Genomic DNA, 11,282 nt, shown 5'->3' with positions numbered 1-11,282 from the left:
ACGCAGTAACCACTGATACGGAACCCCTCTAGAGACGCCGTTTTGTGCGCGGACCACCAGCGCGTCGGCGTCTCGACGGCGGCATGGAACCTGATGGTGGAACTCTTCTCCCACCATTACTCTGAATCTGCCTCAAGCCTCGGCCGGGCGCCTTCCCTGCCGCCTCAACTTTCTTCTCTACGCCTCACCAAGCTGCCTATCGACGATCACAAGATCATTCTCCGTCCCCGTGGCGGCCTCATCCTTCCGACAGTGAATGGCGCTGTGCTTCGCGATGCCATTCTGCAAGCAGCCCGCCTCGGACCTCAAGAGGGCAAGCCCGGCGCAGTCATTATCAATACCCTCCAACATCTCATCCTCATCAACACTCCCCATCCGCACCGCCGACTCCGCTACTTCTCCATCAAGTCCATGCATATCAAAGGCACCCCCTTAGACAAATGCTCCTATCAAGCGGCCCCGGAAGACTGTGACTGCGGCGCGGTCCACGGGGTCTCCCTCGGCCGCTCATACGAAGATGTCAAGGACCGCCTCACTCACGAGCGGAGCCCTTCCATCCTCGACTTTAGACGGATGGGCTCGACAGAGTCCACCATCATCCTCTTCGAGCACGACTGGGTGTCCAAGAACATCCACTGCTCCTCTGTTCTCTATAGGTGCTAAATCTTCTAAAAGAAGACTGAGCACTGCATTTACTGCGGCGCACTCGGCCACCGCTCGGATGTGTGCCCGGCTCCCAAGCAACGCCGCTGCCCCGGCTGCGACCAAGTACATCCCCCCAAGGACCACTCATGCGCGCCGCAATGCAACATCTGCGGCAAAGCACACCTGACGGCGGACGGAACGCGCAAGGCGGGCGTCCGCACCCCATACCTCCTCAAAAAAAAAAAAGGTATTCCGATGGGAAGCGAGCCGCCAAGGCCAACACCAGCCAGGCTTCCACCACTAAGGCTGCACCCCAACACCACAGCAGCTCCACTACTCGCAAACCCCAGGCCCCGCGGCTCACCACGGAGTCCTTCCAAGCACTGCAGCCTGCCGAACTGACTGGTAGGCAGCTGTTTCGACGCTGCATCCTGCCGCACCGAAACAGCTGCCTAACCGTCAGAAGCCCAAGGCCCCGTCCCACTCCTGGACCCGAACTAGGCTACCACCACATCCAGTCTCCCAAGACCACCTGCTCCAGCAGCCGGCCGCTGCACCAATCAGGTTAGGTTGGTTTATTAGTTTATTGGGGTTTAACGTACCAAAGCGACTCAGGCTATGAGGGACGCCGTAGTGAAGGGCTACGGAAGAATTTCGACCACCTGGGATTCTTTAACGTGCACTGACATCGCACAGCACACGGGCCTCTAGAATTTCGCCTTCATCGAAATTCAGCCGCCGCAGCCGGAGGTTAGCTGGGCAGGCGTAGTCTCCCAGAAATACGCCGATCCCCTCTATGAAGAGTTCTTGCGTGTGTGCGGGCAGCTCGCCTCCCTCCAAACCACCAACCTCCAGGCTCAGCTGCGTGCTCAGCAGCAGGCCCAAGCCTCTACCCCGGCCCCAGCTGCCCCGGCACCCTCCCACAGCCTCTCTTCCATCACCACCTCTCTCTATTTTTCCACCCCTACTCGCGAAACAGCAGCCAAGAGGCGGGATGTAACACCCACCCTGACAGCTTGTGCTGCCGCACGGCCTAAAAAGGCCAAGCTCCACAATTCTCTAACTGCACCACGGCAAGCGGCACCTTCAGTGATGGAGAGACCACACACTAGACTCTTCATCTGGAAGCGGAACTGTTGTGGCTTTGGTTCCAAGTGGGGACGGGTTCACCAGTTCCTAGCTTGCATAGACGGCCCCTTGCGGCAGAGGGCTCTTGTTCGCGCTGCAAGTGCCATCCTATCCACTTACCCTGCCCAGCTACCTGCCCACCGTCCCCATTTCTTCTACCCCCTCCCCCCCCCGGGTTGCATTTATTGTATGCAGTGTGCTACCATCACCCACCCCTTATACGTCGCTGAAATATATCTTGTCATCGAACTCGTGCTGCAGCACACTAGGGATAACAGTCTCTTCATCCTCAACGTATACAGCCACCGAAGTGCCTGCGACACGAGTTGTACCGAAAATTCACGCACACAAATTCCCCCTCCTAATTGTAGGGGACTTCAACGTCCCTCACACGGCCTGGGGCTACAGAACCGACACCCCTAAAAGCAGGAGAGTATGGCTCGCAGCTCAACAGGCCGGCTTCTCCTTTCTCAGAGACCCCGCCAACCCTACTCGCAGCGGGAACACCATTTTTGCAGACGCTACTCCCGACCTTACCTCCACCAAAGCCTCCCTCACGCTGTGTGGGGTAACACCCAGGAGAATCTGGGTAGTGATCACTACTTTCTCGAGATTCTCGCACAAACCGGCCAAACACGCAGACTCCCTCCATGTGCTACTGTCACGAAGTGGAACTCCTTCTGCGCCTCCGCTGCAGCTCGTACCCTAGACACCATATCAGACATAGCTACTTGTACCTACCAACTCTAGCGTGACACCCTCCTAGAGGGCTGCCCCGCAGGATTCCCATATCCAGCACCTATGTGAGGCCAAGGCGTGTCTCGAGCGGAGGTGGCGGCGCCAGCGCTGAAGCAGAACACTCAGACACCGGCTGTCCCGGCTCAGCGAAGAGATTGAGATGCATGCTGCAACCCTATCTCGGCAAAATTGGGAATCCCTTTGTGACAGGCTGGACGGCATCATGAGCCCGCCCCACACCTGCAACCTACTTCGCCTTCTCATTGATTCCACTCAGTCCAAGAGACACCAGGAGCACCTGATAAAGCTCATACACACTTCTCAGGTCTAACCGCAGGAACTCGTTTAGGAGCCTCGTGATCTCTACTTCCCTGCATATCCCTCCGCAGACCATCCTGACTGCACAGGCTCCCCCAACGACTCCCTCGACCGATCGATCACCGAGACGGTATTTAGGGCAAATATTCAGCGCCTCAACGCGTCCTCCGCTCCTGGCCCCGACGGAGTGCACAGCAAGTCACTCCGCAACCTCGATTCCCACCCCGTCGAACCCCCTACCGACTACTTCAACGAATTATGGTTGGCCGGCTCAACCGGTATCTAGAGAATAACAACCTCATGCCATCGCGGATGTTTGGTTTCCACCGAGACTTATCCACCCATGAGGTATTTATACAACGCAAACACCACATCCTTGACTCCCTCGCGGGCATCACCAAGGCTATCCGCGGTGTCGACTTGACAAAAGCTGTTGACAACGTTACCCACGTCGCCGTCCTAGAAGGCCTCCATGCCCTAGGCGTAGGCCCGCGGATGTACAATTACGTCCACGATGACGTCTCCGAAGGCACAGCCGCAGTCACGTTGGGCGATCACCAGCTCCCTGGTGTCTCACTGAGAGCACGGAGAACGCCTCAGGGTGATGTGCTGTCTCCTATCCTCTTCAACATAGCCCTTTCCAAATCCATCACAAACTCGCCAAATTTCCCGACATACACCTCAGCTTCTATGCTGAAGACATCACTGTCTAGGCCAATCGAGGCAGAGATGGTGACATGGAACACAACCAACAGTCGGCCCTCAACATCATTGACTCGTACGTTCGCGCGCGCGGCCTAGCCTGCTCCTCTGCCAAATCAGAACTCGTCCGTTACCGCCCCAGGCCGCACGACCCCGCCAAGCCTCCTAGCTTACTTACGCTAGGGAACCACCCCATTCCTCTAGTCTCAAACATTCGCATTCTGGGCCTCGTCCTTCACTCCCCCGGTTGGCAAGTCGACACCATCCAAGTTCTCCAGACAGAAATACAGCAAGTCACCCGTCTAGTCCGGCGCTTGGCGAACCGGGGCGCCGTACTGCGAGAGCGAAGCACTTTCGCCTCACCTAAGCCTACATCATAAGCCGCACTGCATATTCTTTCCCCTACCTCCCCTTAAAGCACAAGGAATGGACCCCATCAACGCGCTCCTCAGGAGCTGCACGGAGGTCGCCCTCACCCTAATCCCCGCACCTGTACCTCCCGGCTCCTCAACGTCGGTACACACAACAGGTTTGAGAAGCTGGTAGAATCCACTCTAACAGCACAGCTGACTCACGTGTAGGGTACCACGGCAGGCGGCACTCTACTCTGCCACCTAGGCATTGCCCAGGTCACCGATCCTGCCAAAGAGCCCTTCCTACCTCCAGACCTGCGCTCTCATATCATCATCCATCCCATCCCAGAGAACATGCACCCCGAGCACGACGGAGAACGCAGGGCAGCCCGCGCAAAAGCCCTGCACATGCTGTACGGCGACAGTTCCGTGGTAGCCTATGTGGATTTGGCAGCGTACTCGTCGGGCTCCTGATAGTTCCCGCCGTCGATAAAAATCAGGTCCGATTACTCGAATCATGCTCTATCACCCCAGGCTCATCAGAAATTGCAGAGAAAGCAGCCATCGTGCTCGCTCTCACCTCCACCTCTGCTACCCAAATTCTCCGACTCAAAGTCCGCCCCATCCAGTTTCGCTAAAGGCCTGATAACCCGCACCGCAGCTCGCCCTCTACGCTTCTAGCACCCCACCCGTCCCGTAACCCTTATCTGAACCCCCGCATATCCAGGCCTCCCGAGTGACGAGGAGGTCCCTCCCTCGCCCGAGGTCTCACTTTCCGGGCTGGAGTTGGACCCCCTCCGCCATGCCAGGAGCATCTGCTTACCTTCAGAGATATCCTTACCTACTACTGAGACATGCGGCACGCTTACGCACCGCCTGCTTTTTCCCTAACCCTAATCTCGGCCTCCCACTGGCCTCGACTCCAGACCCGTGCTGCTTCCTACCCTATTCTTCTTCATGCCCGCTACCCCGATCAGTTCATCTCCTCCTATAAGCTCTCCCTGAAACCGGGAGACTATTCACATCCTCCTCACATGCCCTACCTTCCCAAGCCATCAATCCCCAACCGTGCCTGAGTCATACTGGGAGACTCTTCTGGCCAGCTCCGCTGCTGCTGACCATTCTGGATAATTACTGACGCCTTGAAGCGGATAGCCCTCCAAGGGCTGTTCTTTGCCCTTTAAGGTCAGGCCCCTAAGGGTTTCCTCGTGCCACATAAAGGGGGGGGGGGGGGGAAGCACCTCCGGGCACTCCGGCTCAGTAGACGAGCGCCCTGACCACTGGCGGTCTCTGCCGGTTGCTGCAGCGCATTTCTGACGCTGCCATTTTGAGTTGATTGTTGGCGGTGCTACCATACTTCCATGCTTTCACCTCACCGGGCTTCAAACATAGACAACACTGAAACTGTGGGAGTGTGGCCATAAATGCTTTCTCGCTGAAAGAATATTTTAGGTGCATAAACATGCGCTGGTACCTACCTGAAAGCGCCGCTACCTACCTGAAAGTCCTGCACAGTGGTAGTTTGCATACTCATTTGGAATAACCAGATGACTTTTGCGACTTGATGTGTGTTACTCTCGTCATTAAACTGCAATCTTCCAGCAGTGATATAGCGAAAGAGTAATGCACGCATACACTCTTCGGTAGGCGCGGCGTGCTGCACATTAGAATTTTTTCATGCGCTTTTAAGCAGTCATACTCAATTCGCCTTGGCTAGCATCACTGTATCTTTGAATTCTTGATGCTTCATGTTACTTAATAGAGAGAGAGAGAGAGAGAAAAGGACGGAAAGGCAGGGTGGTTAACCAGGCGATGCCCAGTTGGCTACCCTACACTTGGGGAGGGGAACAAAGGGAACTCAATACAATTGCCCCCTCATATGATTTGCGAAGCTACCGTCACGAAAAGAAGCACGAAAAAAATATTTCCAAACAGAAGCTTACACAGGTGTCATCGGTGAGACAATGGTCCAGGACGCGTGAGTGGTCGTAAAAAGCGTATCTGGTAGCAGTGTATTTTTATTGCTGACTTCATTCGTGCTGACATTTTCATGGATCAGACATCAATGTACTATGGCACCAGTTCAAAAAAATGTGCAATCATTATCTTGCCAATTTTATTGTGAAGAAAACAAGGAAGCGTAAAAAGTAAACACTTTGGGTCACCCGATGTATCTTAGAAACCAAAAACAAAACTGCGCGTTTGGAACGCAGCGGGGCCTGTCAGGATCTTATCGATTCTGCACAGGCTTTGCTTACACAAGCTGTGAGCAGTGCCGAACGGCAGTATTTCCTGGTCACGTAGACTAACTTTATAAAGAACAAACCCGGCAAATTTTGGAGCCATTTATCCAAAATAAGATAACCAATAGATCAAATATTGCAAGTGCCTTTGTGTTCGAATTGTGCATATGTGGTATTTTGTTTTTATGCGAAGCATACTAAAATAGCCCAACCCAGCTCCTCGAGCGCGGCGGCGTCGTTACCATTGACCTTTCGTGACCTCCATGTCATACCACGTGATGCGTGACGTCACAGCAGATGAAAAACGGGGGCCCAACTCGCGCCGTCGCGCGAGGCGTCGTGACCAAGGATGACCACGTGGTCCGTGACGTCCACACCTTCCCTGGAACGGAAGACCAACTAACACAAGCACTCAGGGAAAAATGCTACGGAACAATCATGCACCCAAAGCAAGACCAAGTATACACCGGCGAAAACAACCCCGAGATGGATAGGCCAATCACCGAGGAGGAAGTAAGGGCAGCCATAGGGAAAGCAAAAAAGAATACGGCAGCTGGAAAGGACAAAATAAATAACGCTACCATCAGAAACATGGGAGACACGGCCATCGCCGAGCTTACGAAGTACCTAAACGCTATCTGGGAAAAAGGAATCGTGCCGGCGGAATGGAAACATGCAGAGGTAATTATGATACCCAAGCCGGGTAAAAGACTCCAAATTGAAAACCTAAGACCAATCTCCCTAACCTCCTGTCTAGGGAAGATATACGAGAGGGTGATTAATGAAAGGATCACAAACTACATGGAGGACAACGGATATTACCCTGATGCCATGTTTGGCTTCAGAAGGGGACTGTCCACGCAAGACGTACTCCTACAATTAAAGGAGGATGTCCTCACTGAAATACCAAGAAGCGGCGAACACATAGTGCTAGCACTCGACATAAAGGGAGCCTTTGATAACGTGGGACATGCGGCCATCATGGAAGGTCTCAATAACATAAACTGTGGAAACAGAGCCTTCCGTTATGTCAAAGCCTTTCTCACGGAACGAACAGCTACGATAGGCATCGGAGATACAAGATCGGAGAGCTTCAAGGTGCCAAACAAGGGTACCCCGCAAGGCTCAGTAATATCACCGCTACTATTCAACATACCGATGATAGGACTCACGAAAGTACTGGTCGAAATAGAAAACATCAGCTACGCAATGTATGCAGATGACATAACAATATGGACAACCACAGGCTCCCTAGCAGCTAAACAAGAGCGGCTACAAAAAGCGATCGACCATACTGAACAATACGCCAGGGCCAGAGGATTATCGTGCTCAGCAGAAAAATCAGAATACGTAAGAATCAAAAAAGGTACACGAAAATACGACTCCCAAATCACCCTGAAACTCGGAAACGAGACAATACCTGAGAAAACGGAAGTCAGGGTACTTGGAATGTGGCTGCAAAACACAGGCCGATGTAGCAAAACCATTGCCTCTATTAAGAATACAACAGAGCAAGTCGCCAGAATCGTGCGAAGAATCAGCAGTAGAAAGAAGGGGATGAGAGAACAGGACACCCTAAGACTCATTGACAGCCTTGTCACGAGCAGAGTTACGTACAGCCTCCCCTACCACGAACTAAACAAGCAAGAGACTGTACAAATCGACACCATACTACGCAAAGCGTACAAAACGGCGCTCAAACTTCCAATGTCCACACCAACCGAAAAACTAATGGCCCTGGGAGTATCAAACACCTTCGACGAACTAAGAGAAGCGCAACGTAGTGCGCAATTAGACAGACTCACTCAAACCAGAACGGGAAGACACCTACTGGAGAAATTACGGCTACCTCTAGGTACACAAAGAGACAAGGAACAGATTAATAATGCAGACAGAAACAACATCCGGGTAAGACCAATACCACGACACATGGATCCGAATTTACATCATGAAAGACGACAAGCCAGAGTCCGAGCACTCACCAGGGAACTCAGCGACAATCCCAACGTAGTCTACACGGACGCAGCAAAGTACCGATACCAACGCAAAACAATCGCCGTTGTAACAGACGAAGGAGGGCAAGAAATAACCAGCGCAACGATAAACAACCCAAACATAGAAGCAGCTGAAGAAGCCGCCATTGCTCTGGCAATATCGCACGGCAACGCAACAGGACACAACCTCACTATAGTGACGGACTCCAAACAAGCATGTAGAAACTACACAAGAGGCAGGATCGACAGCATCGCCAATCATATTCTACACACGACGAGAAGACACAAAAACACTAAACATAGTATAGTGTGGGTTCCGGGACATGAGGGGATGAGGGGCAACGTGGCAGCAGACGAGTTAGCTCGAGGATACGTCAACCGAGCAGACTCAGCACTTTGCACCACAGGCACCTTTGACCCAGTTACCCCCACGTACTCAGATATACTCGATCATTACAGGGGTCAGCGGAAACGCTACCCAGCCCCACACAAAAGGCTCACCAAAGAGGAGGCGGTAGACTGGCGCAGACTACAAACCGGTACCTACCCACACCTTCACAAACTACACAAGATTTTCCCTACACAATATGCAGACGAATGTCCGTGGTGTCAGGGTAAACCTACACTAGAACATATCACATGGACCTGCCCTAAGGCAGACTTAGAGCCAAGAATAAACCCGAGTGTGATGCAGTGGGAGCACTTGCTGGCCAGCGAGGACGAGGAAGCGCAACGATTCCTTGTGCGCCGAGCCACGATGGCAGCAGTCAAGTGCGGCATCCTGGACCAAGGATCGACCACGGCGCCCAGTGACCCGTAAGGGTGAAGAACACCTTAAATTTATCAGCAATAAAGTTTTTTCCATCCATTCATCCAAACGGGGACCCAGCTCGCGCCGTCGCGCGAGGCGTCGCGACCAAGGAGGACCACGTGATGCGTGACGTAACGACATAGGAGAAACGGGGCCCCAGCTCGCGCCGTCGCGCGAGGCGTCGCGACCAATGTGTTTCCTGCTTCTGCCGCTAGGTGCGCTGTAGTGAACACGTGATGAACACGTGATGAAATTTAACGAAAAAGATGACACATGTGCAGTGTGTGGTAGATCTGTGGAAACAATTGAACACCTCATAATCAAATGTGATGGTATCCATCCGGATGTCGATGCAGGCACAGTCACTCTTTCTGAGGCCCTAGGGTTTAAAGATAACAATGATCATGTAAATAAATCTGCAGTGGAAGTCAGCAAAAAGCGATTGGAGGATTGGTGGCTGAAAAGCAGAGATGTGGCATAAGGTTAGAATAGTAGGAAACCGTAGGCAAAGTTGATGGAGAATCTTAATGAGAATTGCCAACACAGTAAACCAAAAAAAATAATAAATAAAAAAAAGCTGAGCATGGTGGCAATTGCCACCACCCCGTTTCAAAGGGGACGCTCCTATCCATCCATCCATCCATCCATCCATGCTGGAGCGGCGGTATACAAGGGGGTGCGCCTGCCTTTGCTAGGCGTACACTGGATAGAGATGCCTCCTGGAGACAGGGCTGCTCGTTGGAATGAGAAGCAAAAGTTGCGGCGTGCTACAGAGATTGATGAAGAGCGTGAAGAACGTCTAGCCAAGCGGCGTGCTCGATATGCAACTCGGCGACAATATGCTTCGCATCTGACTAGGCTTAACCTAAGCTAAGCCTCAGCCATTTTTTAATTTGATTTGTATTGTCAAATGTTACCCTGCCTGCGGCCCCTCCTGCCTCGGCCTACCAAGGATGGCAGTATTGAATGAATGAAATAAATAAACAAAATAATTTCGCGAGAATGGTATTCGAGTACTTCAGCTCGATATGCGATGCAAGAGCCTGACAGTGTGAAGCTCTGAGCTGCTGGCACAATCTAAAAAGAAATACCACTTTCCGCCTTCTCTTCAGGATGAAGGCCATTGCGGGAAGCGCGCCAGCCTGTTTCTTATCATTTGGGCTGCCTCCCGCACGAAGCCCTAGAGCAGTAGGTACCTGCCAAGCACTCCATGCTGCGCTAAATTGACGCGCCATAATCGGAGGGCTAGCTCTGTGCAGCGAGGCATTGTGCGCCTGCGCGTCTCGTACTAGCACTTGTGTATTGAATAGCATTTTCTAATTTGATTTCAAGGTGACCACTTCAGGCTTAACTCACTTTAATTAAAATTAATTAGGGCACAACTATAGCTAGCGGAATGATTTTTGTGGACTAAGGGATCATCACGCAAGGAAATATTTTATCCTGCCTTTTAGCCGGAACGAATCTTATAACCTGCAAATTGGCTATCCTGGGCACATACGATAGCTTTATCTGGCACTTTTTACCGCAGTTTCTTCTTAGGAATCCAGAGGCAGCCGAGAGGCAACCAAATCAAAGCTATTTTAGAATTCGATCTGAAGGAGGAATTTGACAATTATCCGCACAAGACAATAATAAACAAACAGTAGAACATAAACTGCGGTAAAAGGCCGTAGATATATTGAATGCTTCCCGGCCAAGCGCACTGTCAATATAAACTTAGGCAAGACAAAAGCAGAACCCATAAAAATAGGCGACACGGGGCCCCCACAAGGTGCAGTATTCTCATGAGTAATATTTAACATCGGCGTGCTGGGGCTCCCACAGCTACTCCACGCCATGGAGTGCATAAAGAACGCCCTCTACGCTGAGGACAATACAATACAGACCAACAGTGGAGACGAAGGAGTAATAAAATCCCGACTGGAGAAGCCTGCAGAAAAGTACAAGTGTATACAGAAGAAAGCGGCCTAAGCTCTGCCGCGAACAAATCAACACTCCCAATAATAAGGAAAGGGAGAAACGGCAACCCTATTGAGGAGGAGGCGGGGGCGTCCTCACGAAGTTAGCATTCAGGAAATCCCGCATTCAGGAAACATGGAGCCGGTATAGCACACAGAAAGAGAGGCCTGATCTTCCTTTCATAGAAAAACTTTGAAGGAACAGAAACGGATTTTACAGACACGCGGCACAACTGGAGCAGTCACCGAACTGGAGGAGGCGGTCACTGTGCGCGCAATAACCACTCAGAAATGAACCAATGTGATCACAGATTCACAACCAGCGCGCAGGAACAAGATGAGAGGGAGGATAGGGCAGCCAGCCATTGTGATCCTGAGGGACATAAAGG

The sequence above is a fragment of the Amblyomma mixtum genome, chromosome 9 (assembly GCF_055824585.1).
Source record: "Amblyomma mixtum isolate Tamu chromosome 9, ASM5582458v1, whole genome shotgun sequence".
NCBI classification, from domain to species: Eukaryota; Metazoa; Arthropoda; class Arachnida; order Ixodida; family Ixodidae; genus Amblyomma; species Amblyomma mixtum.
This window is presented reverse-complemented; position numbering follows the sequence as displayed.